At 37.7% G+C, this 15,500-nt stretch overlaps 1 protein-coding gene across 2 annotated transcripts in view; it reads left to right on the top strand.

Moving 5' to 3' along the window:
• The first annotated feature begins 13,602 nt into the window (after positions 1-13,602).
• LOC124216476 (protein kinase C-binding protein NELL1) overlaps positions 13,603-15,500 on the top strand; it is a 76,883-nt gene continuing 74,985 nt past the window's right edge. The window contains exon 1 of one of the 2 annotated variants that reach the window (XM_046621032.2): positions 13,603-13,675. The gene's annotated coding sequence lies outside the window, so the exon portion shown is untranslated. The remainder of the gene's footprint in view (positions 13,676-15,500) is intronic. The other variant, XM_046621034.2, reaches the window with a different exon arrangement.

Genomic DNA, 15,500 nt, shown 5'->3' with positions numbered 1-15,500 from the left:
TTGACGTAAGCAGTACAAATTAAATTTCATTCACGATACTTCATAAATTTAAAAAATTGTGTAAAATCAACTGAGCGCGATATTCCACATAACGTAGATCGCTCATCTTCTGACAGAATCTTTCTTTTAACCTAAGCAAACGTTTTAGGGGGTGCCATGGTGGAAAATCGCAAAACATTTTTTTCTGCAACAGTCTACATACATACGTACACCCATGTTTTACGCGTGACTGTTTTACCACACTCATTCTCGCACTGAGAAAAATTTCATTTGTTATATTAACTAGAAAAATTCAGTAAAACAGGTATCGTTACAAAAAACTGTTTGAATATTGTTGGAATTACGAAAAACGAGGTACGCGTAACCATTTTGCGCTATTGTCGTTCCTTTTTTGGTAATTGCAACGCAAAATCACTTTCTGAGGCTTACTCTACTTTTTTAGTTAAACAAGTCTTTAACGTCAATTTATTGTTGCACAAGCATTAAATTTTCCCGACAGTTACAAGAAGATATAGTAACAGTGATCGTAATGAGATAGAATAGTAACGGATCCTATTATAGACTTTCCGGTAACAGCTAAAAAAATAATTTTCATTTTCTACCCAGAACTATATTTTTCGATTGTGGTAAAAAATGAAAATAGTTAAGGACGGAGCGATAACCGAAACTAAAAATCGCTTTCGGTGCATGTGATATCACGTGTGTGTCATACATTATGCCGTGAAGCTTTGTAGGGTGTTATTTAACGCGAATAATCGCACACACGCATACGCGAAGCGAAAGAAATGTTTCTCCTGATCTTGTGTGCGTACGATTTCGAGGTTTTATGCACGCGATGCATGGCTGAGACCACGAGGCGCCGTACTAAGAGGCGAAAATACTACGACTCATTGATTTTTCATGGTTGTAAGCGCAGTGACCGACCTCCTCTGAGGCTCCCTCCACCCCATGTCCCCATCCTAGCTCCGTTTCTTCCTTCTTCTCTATCCCGTCGCTTTCCTTTTCTTTTCTTCTGCGTAGGGGCTGAATGAAGCAATTCATGAATGCCGTGCATGTGCCTGGGTTATGTACTGCAGACGGTATTTATTATAGGCGTACGCGATACGGCAAAGGGCGGAGGTACATAGGTAGATATACTCCTCGAGGAGAGTGAGTCATTTATCGGGTGACCAACGGATCCGCGCCCATCGTGCATGTGTGCTTCTGTATTATACTGTATCGGACGTAACTGCGTCAAGTCGGTGAAAATAATAGCCGTGTAGACCACCCTTGAGGCGAATGGGGTGCCAAAATAATTCCCCCAGAAGCCCGCGCAGACGGGACGATGGCAATTTGCTTTCTTTGGCAATGAACGAAAGAGCGAGCAGAGGGATTGACGGATTCGAATGCGTCGCATGCGGTTAACCACCCAATTACTTTAGTACCTTAAGGTACACTCGTTTCTATGTACAACGGACTGAACGTGAATTGGGAATTATTATATGCCGTATTTATTATTCGCCCCATAGATGCAGCGCGTCTGCACTTGGGGTGCGTGAAATTAATTTCAATTTATTAGTCACGATTGGAGAATGAGTGATCAATTAGTTTTCTCGGTTTTCTTCGGTCACTTCTTCTATAACGCACCTATGTTAGATACACAAATTTACATACTTGAGGGTGGTCATCAGAAATATTAAGTTTGAATTTCGACTATCTCACCCCCAAATCAACTCCAAATAATTCAATTTTAGAACCATAATTTTTTCCGATTTTTATCGCTGTTCTAAACCGTGTCGTCAGAGGGTTGTTTCCCCATTTAACACTTTTCAAGAGAACAGTAAATCTACCACACGGTTCTCGATAAAATTTTTATACAGGTGGTATTTTTAGTCACTGATTACGAATCTGGACTTGAAATGTCGAAATTCAAAATAGTAAATTCAACATGGCAATGCCGAGTGATTTTTGGGTTGCGTGTCTGCCATATAGGATCTGCCGTGTTGAATTTCCGTCCGCTAGATGTACTGTTCCCTTTAAAAAGATTAAATGGAGAAATCGGGTTAAGGTTGAGATAAAAATCTGAAAAAATGAGGGAATTATTTTTGAATTATTTGTAGCCGATTTGGGGGATGAGATTGCCGAAATTTACAAATGACCTTTCTGAAGACCACCCTAATATACCTATTGTACAGTTCGATCTCTATAGGGCTGAAATAGTACAAGAGGGGAAGCGATTTTTCAGAAATCGCTTGATTCTCACCAGTCACCATCGCGCTCAAGCTTCACGTCACGAAAAAGTCCTAAACTCTCTCATTAGAGCCAGTCTCTCATGCACGCGCTGATACATTGTTTACATATGTTGTATTTAATGGGGATTAAATTTTATTTTACCCTAAAAAATACTTGTGTCAATATTTTATTGAAACGACTGTTTTTTTTTTTTTTTTATACATAACTATTCATGTTAACGTTTTACATGAAGTATTGTGTGTTTAAATTGGACTAAGTTTGTTTATGTGATAAAAGAAATAGCAGAACCATTGCATTTGCTGCGCGGCCGTATTGCGAGAGTTGTGCTGCGAAGATAAAGGGCCGGGGAGTCGGGGACAGCAACTGTGTACGAAAACGGGGGAGGGGGTCTATTGGAGAGTGCAATGTATTATTATTTTCTCATCATTTTCCAGTCTGCATACGTGAGGAAAACGGAGGTTGCGTAATACCGAAATTCTAGGAGAACTTGAGACATTGATTTACTCCCACGAGAGCGGGCGTAATATTGTACGAAAAAGCCCTGTGTATTGGTGCCGCATGTTGCGTCATAAAAGTTCAACGATCCGTTAGATAAAGTGCGTGCCAAATCTTCAGGGCGAAGATATAATGCGCATAGACAGCTTGGAGTATACTATACATACATATACACAGGTATACCTATAGGCCTGGGATGCCTAGACTCTGAATAGCGAAATGAAGTTAGCCCTCCGGCAATTCAGTATATACGCGTAATACATATTGTAGGTATACATATGTATATAAGATATTGTATGTATGTGGAACGGAGTGAATTATTTCGCAGCCAACGGGTCAGTCTGGCTTCAATGTTGGCCCGCGATACCCGTATTCACGGAACATTGTATATACCATACAGTATACATGCAAATTTTGTTACGTACTTGAAAATAGAATCTCCCGACAACATCGTTCGAATTTTTATAAGATTTAAGAGCGATCTCAGGAGCCGCGCACAATTCTATAAATGTATGTACGCGTTTACAGAATTCTTCTTGATCGGGATTTCCTGGAAACTGGAGAGTTAAAAAAAAAAAAACGTACGGCTGAAGTAGAAAATTTTCCACCTCCTCTGTATTCTTATGTACACCGGTGTACATTCACGACGCCTTAGACAAATTGCTGTAAAATTCAAACGAGCGTCGAAAGATGAAAGATGCAGGCAGTTATCTCGTGAGGAATCGTACTAACTACGATTCGCAATTTGAAAATACAAACAGTTCGCGGGTAGAAATCGCAATTGTTCGAACTTCTTTACCGACCGCGCAATTCTTCGCCGTTCCGGATTGCGGGGTGACATTCAAGACGGTCGAGCATCGCGTAATAATACACACGTGCATTGACCATCCCGATTAAGTATGAATCCGATCATCGAATTTAATCGTGAGCTGAACAACGGTTAGCGGCTAGAAATCGCAATTGGTCGAACTCCTTTACCGACCGCGCAATTCTTCGCCGTTCCGGACTGCGGGGTGACATTCAAGACGGTCGAACATCGCGTAATGATATACGCGTGCATCGACCACCATGATTAATTTTGAATCCAATCGTCGAGTTTGCTGGTGAGTTGAACGGGCGTACGGTAAGTATACAAACATCGACGATTAATCGCGTTTGTTAAATAAAACTGAGCGAGGTAATAAGAATAGGCCGATGGTGAGGGGGCGGCACTTTAGTCAGTTAACGACCGTCGACAGGAGTGAAAGCGATGATCGTAGTTTGTTTCGGCCCCCGCGATTCGGTATTTCTTTGCTTTTGGCCATCATCCCCCCTGCATCTGTTTTCCCGATGAAGCAGCAGCAGGAGCAGCAGCATTCGCAGACGATGTTTGCCTCCAATTAGAGGTGCCAACGGGCCATTTGTATGCGTGTATTCTACTCGCGTTACAACACATTCCATGGCCCGAGTTCTCTGAACCACGGCAAACAATCGAACGGCTGCAAGCTGTGTTTAAGCCCGAACTTCACTTCGTTCTCTTTTGCACATTCCATGGAAAGTATCGTTCGGTTCGGATCAACTTGGCAAATACACGCGTAACGATTGTGAACCAAAGTCCTAACAGAAAAGAGTTGTGTTTGTGTGTGTGTGTGTGTGTGTGTCTTTACCTCGCGGTAGAATCAGCGCTGAATTTACACCCGTCAACGGTTTCATCGGCGACGAGAGCAATTAGCCTCACAATGGTTTGCAGCCGGGTGCAGAAAGAGGCAATATAAAATTTACACAGGTATATATACATATATATATAGTTTTCTACAGAGTAACTTTACCATATACGAGTATATCGTAATATTGCAACACGATAATAATGACGATGATGATGATGATGATACCAATTCGATTAAAAATGATTCTCATAGGTTGGCAGCCATTAGACATTAACTCCGGTTAACTCTTCAGGTATTTGGCTTAATTTATTACTATAATTACTTTTAAGAATTTCAGTACTCCATTTGCTATTCACATAATATTTTTCCAACATTGCCATGGACATAATACATTGTTGTTATTATTATTATTCTACCGCTTGAGCTTCATAACTCGGTTTTGTCTATAATCCTGTGCGAAAAACAGGAAGCTCTTGTCCGAGTGTTTTTCATTCGTTGACGTAGTTTAGAGTCTTTGAAACGAACGAATGCGTACATAATTGAATTATCATTATATCGACGACGCAGTAAAAGAAGGGATGTATATATGAATAAACACATGTTTGCGTCACTGAACGGGGTCATGGAAATATGACCCGTTATAGAGGTACAACAATTAATTGTCTGTGCGACAAAAAAAAAAAAAAAAATCGGCTAAAAAAATATTATTCCCAACGGATTGGTTTGCTTTTTACCTCGCGACGAGCGCATAACGCGACTCTTGTGTGTATCTTCAATTAGATATAGATATAGCCAAATTCATCATTATATTGCCATAATTGCGAACAAAAAATATAAAAAAAATTTCCGTCGCACGGCGGGACCCTCTCCAAAAAATGATGAAAAAATATTTCCCCCTACATATTAATAATAAATATCGCGAAAGAACCCTTACGTGTATTTAGTTCTAAGTCAAGGTAATTTCCGTGTACTATGTACTAGTAGCAGACCACTCCCCAAGGTAAATTAGCAGACGAACGATCTTCTCCTCATCCCCTTTTCACTCTTTTTACGCTCTTTCGAGATCGAACGATGCGGGTATCTCGTTTTACGGGGCGCCGTTTAGCCGTCGGACGCATCATGCCATATGATCATGCACATACATTATATGCACATATCTCACGCTTACCGTGAATCGGCGAATAGGATCGTAAACGTTTTGTTAAAGCGATGAGGGAGGATTCTTCCATTCGTTCGTTCGTTTTTCCCGTGACCCTTCCGTTTCTTATTGTCGTTGTTGTTGTTCGATTGCTCGATGTTCGATTCTTCGTTGGCGTTTCTGCATATACGTTGAGAATTCATTAGATTTATTATACTACGATCGGCAACGAAGAATTAATAAAGTCAAGATAGTCTGAAATTATTCTTATATATATTCTCCATGCTTGCAGTTTTGGTATCTAATCTACATCGATGTATTATTTTCTTCGTAATCAACAATAATTTCGATTCTTACCCGTATCCGTTGTTGAAATTTTTTTTCCACCCAACACATGGGTACAACATGTACCAAAAATCATGCGTCATGATGCGAAAGGTAAAAAACCTTTGACAACGATGACGCGATGTGTAGGTATATATACATATATTAATATGTGTATATATTAGGCTGATTCAAAAAAAACGGCTAATTTTTTTTTTTCAAAATCCTCACATAAAAACTTCCGAGAAGGTGTGAAAAGACGCCTGTAAAAAGCAGAGCCCTTAATATTATTATAAAGAGGTCGCGCATCGGGAATTTCTATTTCCCGTTTAAATAACACAGGAATAAATTTTTTTAAATTTTGCAATTTCGTATTTGTGCAACGGCTCATTGAATTAGCGGACCAAAGCATATTTTTGTAGGAAATTTGACGCTCTACAAAAAAAGTCCTTACAAAGTTTTCGATAGTCACACTCCTTCAAAAGTTATTCGAGGTCAAAGTTGAACTTACAATAATATTCAATGTTTTTTTTTTTTTTCGATGATACTATGAATCTTTTCTCATTATTTTGTTATAAAGATATATGCTTTGGTCTGCTAATTCGATGAGCCGTTGCACAAATACGAAATTGCAAAATTTAAAAAAATTTATTCCTGTGTTATTTAAACGGGAAATAGAAATTCCCGATGCGCGACCTCTTAATAATAATATTAAGGGCTCTGCTTTTTACAGGCGTCTTTTCACACCTTCTCAAAAGTTTTTATGTGAGGATTTTGAAAAAAAAAAATTAGCCGTTTTTTTTGAATCAGCCTAGTATATATATATTAATACGAACTATACTTATGCGCTAGAGAAGGAAAGATAGTGTATAGAAGGGATTTCGTTCGTGTTAACGGTGCATTAAGGGTGCCTCGCGTTTCGTTCGCGTTTTCTTCTTTTGCGATGGCTAAAAATACTCACTCCTCACCATCGCCGTGCAGCAGACATCGGACAGACGGACAGACGTCCGTGTGTGATATCTAGACATAGTTTTATATATATATATATACACACATACACACGCAACACTCGCTAAATGTTTTGAATTCTTTATTATACGCGTGAGAGGCTGGAAACGCGGTATGGTATACATGTATAATATATGTCTATATATAAAATACATCGCCGAAAGAAATTATCGGTTCCATAGACAGAGGAAAAAAAAAAAAAACACTTCTTCCATTTTTTCTTTTTCCATCATACCTATTACATTATTCAGCATCCTTATACTTATATATATATCGGTTTTGCGAATGAAAATTTCTCTGTAACGATCAATGGCAATTGATCTTTTTACTGGCAGCTTTGTGTTTGTTTGTTTTCTACTCGTTTCTTATCGTATAAAATTTCGAGTGTTTTTTTTCTCTTCTTCTTCTTTTTTTTTTTTTTTTCTCTTGCCCTGCATACAAATTCCATTGTAAGATTTATATAAATTCGATAGAAGAGAAAAGGTAAGTAAATACCTAATTCTTTCTTCTCTTATTTTATTTTTGTATCCTTCTGTTTTTTATCACCTCACGGCTCGTGTTCTTATCATCACGCCTGCATGCGTAATGTTTGTATTATTATTATTATCATATGTATATCCTGAATAAACATGCTTTCAATGATTCTTTTTCTTTTCTCCTTATTTTATGTATCATCGTCGATATGCCTCGATATACGTGGTGTACATATACCTACCTATACACAATATTCATGTAATAAAGGGGGCATCGTCGTGTATTTAAATGAAAGATATTCGCATTTCATTTTATTGTACACATTCGTTTTTAAAACCAATATCTTTTTACATTCATTCTATTATACGTACACACACACACACACCGGCCTCTTTTATTTCTCACACATATTCTATAATTATATTGATATTACGTTTTAATCTCGACTATGTAATATATTATAATACAATATAATGTACTACAATACACATTTCGAGGAAAAATTCAACGCGGAAAGAAATATTATACCTACTTCCTTTCGTTCTTTTTTTTTTTTTTTTCTTGTAGCCGTTTAAATTCTTATCCGCCCCGAGACGAAGAACGACAGCCCTCGTAAATTATAATATTTCTCTTCTCCTCTACTCCTTTGCCTTCGCAGTTGTCGTTTATACTGCTGCACGTACTGCTCGCAGGAAGAAATTCTTGCCTTTTTACTTACCTACCGCTAATTCTGTAGCATTGCGCTTGCCGTGTCGCGATGCGATAATGAAGCTCTGTATACATGTAAAATATTTATTAAGCCTGTAAATAATATGTTATAGATTATTGTTTCTTCGTCGTGACAATTTGTGTAAGAAAAAAATTTTGAAAAGAAATTTCCCCGATAAGTAGATTGTGCGTAAAGTGTAAAATTTGGGGCATTCTACGTCAAATCGACCAATGATTATCCCTCATCACCCGGATTTTCTTCTACGTTTCTCCGATCTCAAAAAAGCACTCCTGAATTTTTTCAGTCTTCTTTATACAACTGTTAATTTTGTACGATTATGCAAACCTGTCTAAGAATTGGCATTTTTTAAAAATCTCAAAAATTGTCAATAATCTTATTTTTCATTCCGATCATTCTGATTTTTTCCAGTTTTTTTAACACTAAGCATATCGTACGAACAAAACACCATGTTTCGACGTTCCAAAAATTCTCAAAAAATTACCAAAAATTCTGCGTTCAACTATGAATCCTTTGACTCATTGTTTGTTGGCAGAATTTTTCGGAACATGGAAACATGGTGTTTGGTTTGTTCGAGATGTTTAAAGTGCTGAAAAAATCGCCCTATCACGGGACGACATCAGAATTATCGAAATAAAAATTTTGATATATTTTTCGGAGTTTAAAGAAATGCCAATTCTTGGATAGGTTTGAATAATCATAAAAAAATTAAAGGTTGTAGGAAAAAATGTGAAAAAATTCAGGATTGCTCTTTCGAGACCGAAGAATCGTGTAAAAAAATTCTGAAGCAAATAAAAAATAGTCTGGGAAAATTATTGGTTGAATTGACATGAAATACCCCGTATATACTTACGTATGTTACGTATCCATAAACTTGGCGGTGTTGTTTGGGGTGGAATTCAAAAGGAATTCGACAGAAGACGCTGTTTTAATGTAATATTACACGTCCGGACAATGGAACATTTGAGAAGGGGATAAAGGGCTGAAGCCAAGTATGTACGTATAGTATAAAACAATAGGTGGAGAGGAATCCAATCTCGCTTAACGAATTAATCTTCTGTAATTAATTGTCCCTATATTCTCGCCTCCCTAATCATTAAATAATTCCGCGGCCGCTATCATGATTATTATTGAAATAGTTTCTCCCTGTTTCGTGTATACAGTTCAAGGATTACATAGCTGAGATATTTGGTCGCGGGGTACAATAACAATGATATTTGAGCACATAGAGTTCGATGTAATAATTGTAAGCGATGTGGAAATTTAGGGGTGCTTTTTTCTCTTCATTTTTTTCCACGTTCTTTCTTTAAGAAAAGGGAAACATGATTCCTCGACTTGGCTTTGACATGTGTAAAGGGTATGTCATACAGGCAGAAAGTTACGTATTTATATACATGGTGCATTATTTCTGTACGTTGAAAACCACCTGGTGCCCACACGAGGCGATCGACGCGCGACCAAAACCCAGGTGCAGAGACGAAAACGTCCAACCCCACCTTGGAAACGCGTCGTTAGATTCCTTCTCTTTTTTTTTCTCTCTCTCTTCTTCCACCTTCCACCTCGCAGAATTATTACGCATGACATAGAACATAGAAGGAAAAGAGAATGGAACAAATTGGCTGACATACATACCGTTGATCTCGTGAATTCTATTTTTTTCTTTTCTTTGGAATTTTCACTCCAACAAGTTGTAATTAAAACTGTTTATTTGATTGTTCTTTAAGTTCGCATAATACGAGAAACGTTGACAAATTCATTTCATAGTCTAAAATGTATCGTGATACGTTTATTTTTCCATAAATATTATTGCAGATATGTGTGTATATACATTACATAATGTAGTTTATCTTACAGTCATACGTTACAGTTTATTATAACAGAGAGCGAGTGTGGGAGGGAGAGAAAGAGAGAGAGAATGAAAGTACATTTATTCGATCCTGGAGTTGGACTCCCTGAGGACCCCAGGCATAAATACAAAATATAGAATTATTTTCTAACAAATTCATGGACACATATGATAACATATCGTAATAAGCATCGCAGAAAACAACTGACATGATGTGAAAAATAAAATAAAATTAAAGTAAAAGCAAACATGAGTAAATAGGTGAGCAAGTATTATTAACAAAAGGTAGCGAATTACAAACAGATGAGAGAGAGAGAGAGAGAGAGAGAGAGAGAGAGAGAGAGAGAGAGAGAGAGAGAGAGAGAGAGAGAGAGAGAGAGAGAGAGAGAGAGAGAGAGAGAGAGAGAGAGAGAGAGAGAGAGAGAGAGAGAGCTGTTTATTAGGTGCTCTGGGACTGAGGTCCCCTAAGAACACCGTGGAAAAATCGATACAGAAAAATTTAGTAAAAGGTTACAGGCGATCGTGGAAGCTTAAAATTAAAACTAAACAGTAAAACAGTAAATATAAGTATTAAAGAATAAGAAGGAAAATAAGGTTTCACATATATAAAAAGTTTTACGAGAGAGCGCACAAGACGCGCTTACTCTCGAGGAAAATAGAAATAAAGATAATTAAAGATAAATAAAAATAAGATAAAGTTGTACATTAATAAATTAAATTATGCTGACTCTACAAGCATACATACATTGGGGACTAAGCATCACCACCTGCAAGCAATAACGCACGAAACGCCGAAGTGAGATGGAGAGAGAGAGAAAGGTGAGCGTGTGTAGACGATAACATTTTGTCGTTCGAATCAAGGATTCGTGTCATTCCATTTCATCTTTGCACTGCACTTAGCTGCTGCGCAAAGTACAAATTCCGATGGTCGCGTGTATATAATTATAAGTATATAGCATGTAGAATTATTTGATCTTTCACCGAGAGTTATATCTGCAGTTATTATATCTTCTCTTCCTCCGTATCTATTTTCGTGTCGATTTCTCATCGTCACAAGTTCTTTTTGTTTTTCATAAACATCATACTGTTATATGGTATTAATAAGGAAGCTTTATTTTTTAACTTATCTCTATTTTTCCCAAGTTCAAACTTTCTCTTTCTTCCATTCTTATAGGGTTCCCTTTTTCTTAATTTCATATTTTATTTTATTAAAGTTTTTCGTTCACCCATAAAACGAAAATTTATAATATTTTATGAAGTATAATTAACCACAAATCGGAAAAATTGTGTTACTTTTGCTGTTTAATCACCCCACCTGTTATAATCAGGGCTATTATTAAATTTTATTTATGATATATATATATATATATAAGAATCTTTGCGGTTAATTAATATCGCATATAGCTTTACGCTGCTAAAAGATCGCTCTCGGAATTCCAAGTTTTCCCCGTTTAAACCACATCAAGTAGATTACTTTGTCCCGTAGGTTTAAACCGTAGGCGGAAGTAAAAAAAAATATGGGAAAAATGTGGTAGATAGGGAGGGGTTTTTGTTTCATGTAATTGGAAAAAATCATGCGGAAGTCAGAATAATCATGTCGAACATCTGTAAAAGTTTTCTGATTTTGAAACTTGAAGCTTTCTATACGTACATCTTTTGAAACATTTATAACAGTCTTAGCGAAATATTATTAGGTATATACGGGGCATTACATTTCGATTCAACTTTTACGGTCTGAGCTTCACCCTTTTGGATTTGGTCGGCGATTTTTTATATTGTTGTTCCAACTCGAAAAAGCATTGCAATTTTTTAAAACGGTTTTTCCAACCCTCCTTGGCGGCCCCAGAGTGCCTTAAATGATGATATTTTGACAATGTTGCAACACTTTTATGATTCGTCAAAAAAATTACATAAATTCTGTAGTCAAAACCGTAAATATTCCAACCAAAATTAAAATGAGCCGACAAAACGGTAATTTATTATTCATTTTTTAACCAATTAATCATACTGCTTACTCATTTGTATTTTTAATTTTTTTTTTAATGTTCAGGCATCGACATATCTCCCATAATAATTTTGGTGCAATTAAGATGCATTTTGGTTACTTCGGAATCGAAAAACTCGGTATTGAGGGGGGATTTTTATCTAGAAATTTGGAAAAATTAAACCTTTAAGTATATTTTGGCCCACAGCCGATGTCAAATTTCTGAAAATTGAGAAAGTTACGAGCACTTCAGTCATGAGCTGAATTCAAAGCTATAAAGATCAGCTTACGAGGAAGCTGCGAATGCGGCAGAAGCCATCTGATACGGAAGCCAACGTCAAAATTTCAAACGTGCTTATCTCCGAATTACACTTTTCAACCTGGTTGACATAAAATCTCGAGTTCTATTCAACCGATTGATTTCAAATTCGGTATGGACCTTCAGTAGGTATATACCTCTCTATCGCTCTTAATACGAATATTGCGAAATTATTATTACCACAATTTTTTTTTAATTGTGAAAAAATAGGGTGAAAAATTAGCTTTTCGTTCAGACAGTTGTCATCTTTCAAATATTTTCTTCTCTTTAGTACCTGCCGTAATAAAATAATTATCGATCAAGAAAATTGGTTTCATTTTTGTTTGAGATGAATGGGAGCATCGGAATCGTGTCAATCGCCGCAACGCTGTTGTTCATGGCCATAATTTTTGTTGCTAGTGGTTTAAAGAACAATAAAAATACAGTAGGAAAATGGAATGGTAGAAATATATACGTTTCGGTTTTTATCAAGTCTGAAAAAACGCCCGTAACTTAGGCCTCTAGACTGGAATACGCCCTTAATTATTACGTACAATTATTTAAAGGATACACAATAATTTAAGTATAATAGTGCCATGTAGTACAGTGCAGAGAGTGAGACGGATAGATAGATAGATAAAGAGAGAGATACATGGAAAAGATAGATGGGTCGATAAATAGATCGATAGATAGACAGATAGATAGACAGATATACATATAGAAAGATTATAGATAGGTAGATGGAGCGAAATTGAGAGCGGGTAGTCTTCCGCGAGACGACGTTTCACATCGATTGCTGCTCCTCGCGCGGGCCTTTGAGTCGTCGCCGTGGTCGTACTCCGTCGGCTGATAGTCGCAGTCTTAGTCGTAGTCGTAGTCGTAGTCGTAGTCGCAGTCTTAGTCGTAGTCGTAGTCGTAGTCGTAGTCGTAGTCGTAGTCGTAGTCGCAGTCGCAGTCGCAGTCGCAGTCGTAGTCATACAGTCCTATAGCCGTCGTAGGCCGTCGACGTCGACGTCGGCGCGGCGGTGGCTGCGCGCGTATCACACACACCTCCCCCCCCCCCCCCCCCCCCATCACACCCGTCCCTTCCCCCTCTCCGACCTACGAAGAAACACAGGCAAACGGGGAGGCGTGGTGTTTCACACGCGCACAGACACAGTCGAATCGAATGCGCACACGCGACGATTTACGTAAAAGCCACCGCACGCCCGCACGCACGCACGCACGCCGCACGCACTCACGCAGGCACGACGTCGACGACGACGACGACGAGTTTGGCCGGCCGCCGTTCCGGCGAACCTGGCCGCTAGCAGCAGCAGCAGCAGAACCTCGGTTCGGAGTTGCGAGGAGAGCCAGTCTCCGATGAGCTCCCTAACAAACAGCCCATGCAAGTTACGGGCTGCTCGTTCGTCGTCGTCGTCGTCGTCGCCGTCGCCGTCGCCGTCGCCGTCGTCGCAGCCGCCGCAGCCGCTAACGCAGCCGCTGCTGCCGTTCCGTCGCCGGGTATTAATTAACATTGAATATCACTGATATCGAATATACATCTACGTATTGTTCAGGAACGTTTCACCACCACCACCACCACCACCACCACCACCGACGACCACCCCAACCTCCGACCCCCGACCCCCGCCCACCCCTCATCCCCTCGACAAACGAGACAATCCTTTTGCTAAATTTCCATACCATCGTTAATTATACTTTCGTTTAAATATGGATGTCGATTATTGTTTCGTACGATGACATTGCCACACCGGGGCGGTAGATCTCGATTCATCCCTTAAAAATATACGTAACGTCGGTTTATTGCGTGCAGTAAGCAACGACGAATACAGCGATTAATAAATTTGATGATACAAACAAAAAAAAAAAAAACTAAATATATTAACCATCGTTATTCGCTTGAATAATAATTTGCTTGTAAAACTGAACGAAATAAACGACGTATAAGTTACAACGCCTTTTTTTTTTTTAAACAACAACGATAACAATTGTTATAACGATACAAGAACGGATGTCGATATTGACACACGTATAGTTGATGAAGAAGAAAAGCTAAAAAAAAAAACGAGTAAAATAAACCAATAATAATATTAACAATCGCTGTTATTATACAAATATATATACACGTCGAATGAAAAAGAAGAGAATTGGATAAAAACAAAAAAAAAAAAAAAGGTATAAACTAAACGCGGTTGAATATCGTTATTGTTTATTCATGTTATTATCATTACTATATTATCATATTAATACATATATATATTTGAAGAAAGTATAATCAATTTTTCATTACAAATATATTTGAATGATTTGAATCGAATCGATCGCTTAATTAATTCATTTGTTCATCGTATTTTAAATGTTATTATGATTATTAATAATATTATTAGTATCATTATACATATAATAAATCATAAATCGTGAATTCGTGAAATATTTAACGAAACGATATGTGTTTAGGTTTACATGAACTTGAGACATTTAATTATATCCTGCGTGTGTAACGTTGTAATAATAAAATTGTCATAATAATCATCACAATAATTTATATTGCTTGCCGTCGTTTCCTCGTCTGCAGAGATTACACACTGCATATCGTGTGTGCTTCATCGATTAGTTTTCTTTTACTTGATTCGCGTATTTTATGTTCATATTTCTCCGAACTCTCGTTCTCTCTCTCTCTCTCTCTCACTCTTCCTCTCTTTTTCTGCATCTTGTTATCTTGCAATAAGTACTCGTGTTTGAAAAATCTCGTTTTTTCCCCCTCGTAACATCAATCATCCACACGCTAGGAGGAACAATACGGTATAATAGCAATAAAAATAATATTAACAATCGTGATGAAACGCAGTGAATTTGAAAAAGACGGGAGAAAAAACAGAGTGTGTGCAGAATAAGTGCATTCGTTTCTTTTTCTTTCTCTTCTTGTTTTCTTCTTCTTCTTCTCAGTGATTTGAAGAGGAAAAGAGAAGAAGAGAAAGAGAGAGACTGAAAATTGTTTGATAAATCCGGGCATTAATATGGAATCCATTCGGTACAATAATCGACGTCAAGAAACTTAAAAGGCAAAAGATTTGAAAAAAATTACAATACAACGATGAACGCGTAAATTTAAGAAGGGGTTGCGGTGGTTGGGGGTGGAAGGGGGTGTGGTGGAAATTAGCTTCTCTTCTTTCTTTTGACTTTTCTCTCAAAAGTCCATTAACGGACTTCTGATCGTTTGTTGATGTCCTATTTTTGTATTGTATAATATCAGTGAGTAACGCATTATTCTGTATATTATATACGCGGTGTGTCGTCTTCCGAACTGAAGAGGGAAAAGAAGAAG

The sequence above is a fragment of the Neodiprion pinetum genome, chromosome 4, assembly GCF_021155775.2.
Source record: "Neodiprion pinetum isolate iyNeoPine1 chromosome 4, iyNeoPine1.2, whole genome shotgun sequence".
Lineage (NCBI taxonomy): Eukaryota > Metazoa > Arthropoda > Insecta > Hymenoptera > Diprionidae > Neodiprion > Neodiprion pinetum.
The sequence above is the reverse complement of the archived record's forward strand: the minus strand, read 5'-3'. Positions and strand labels throughout refer to the sequence as shown.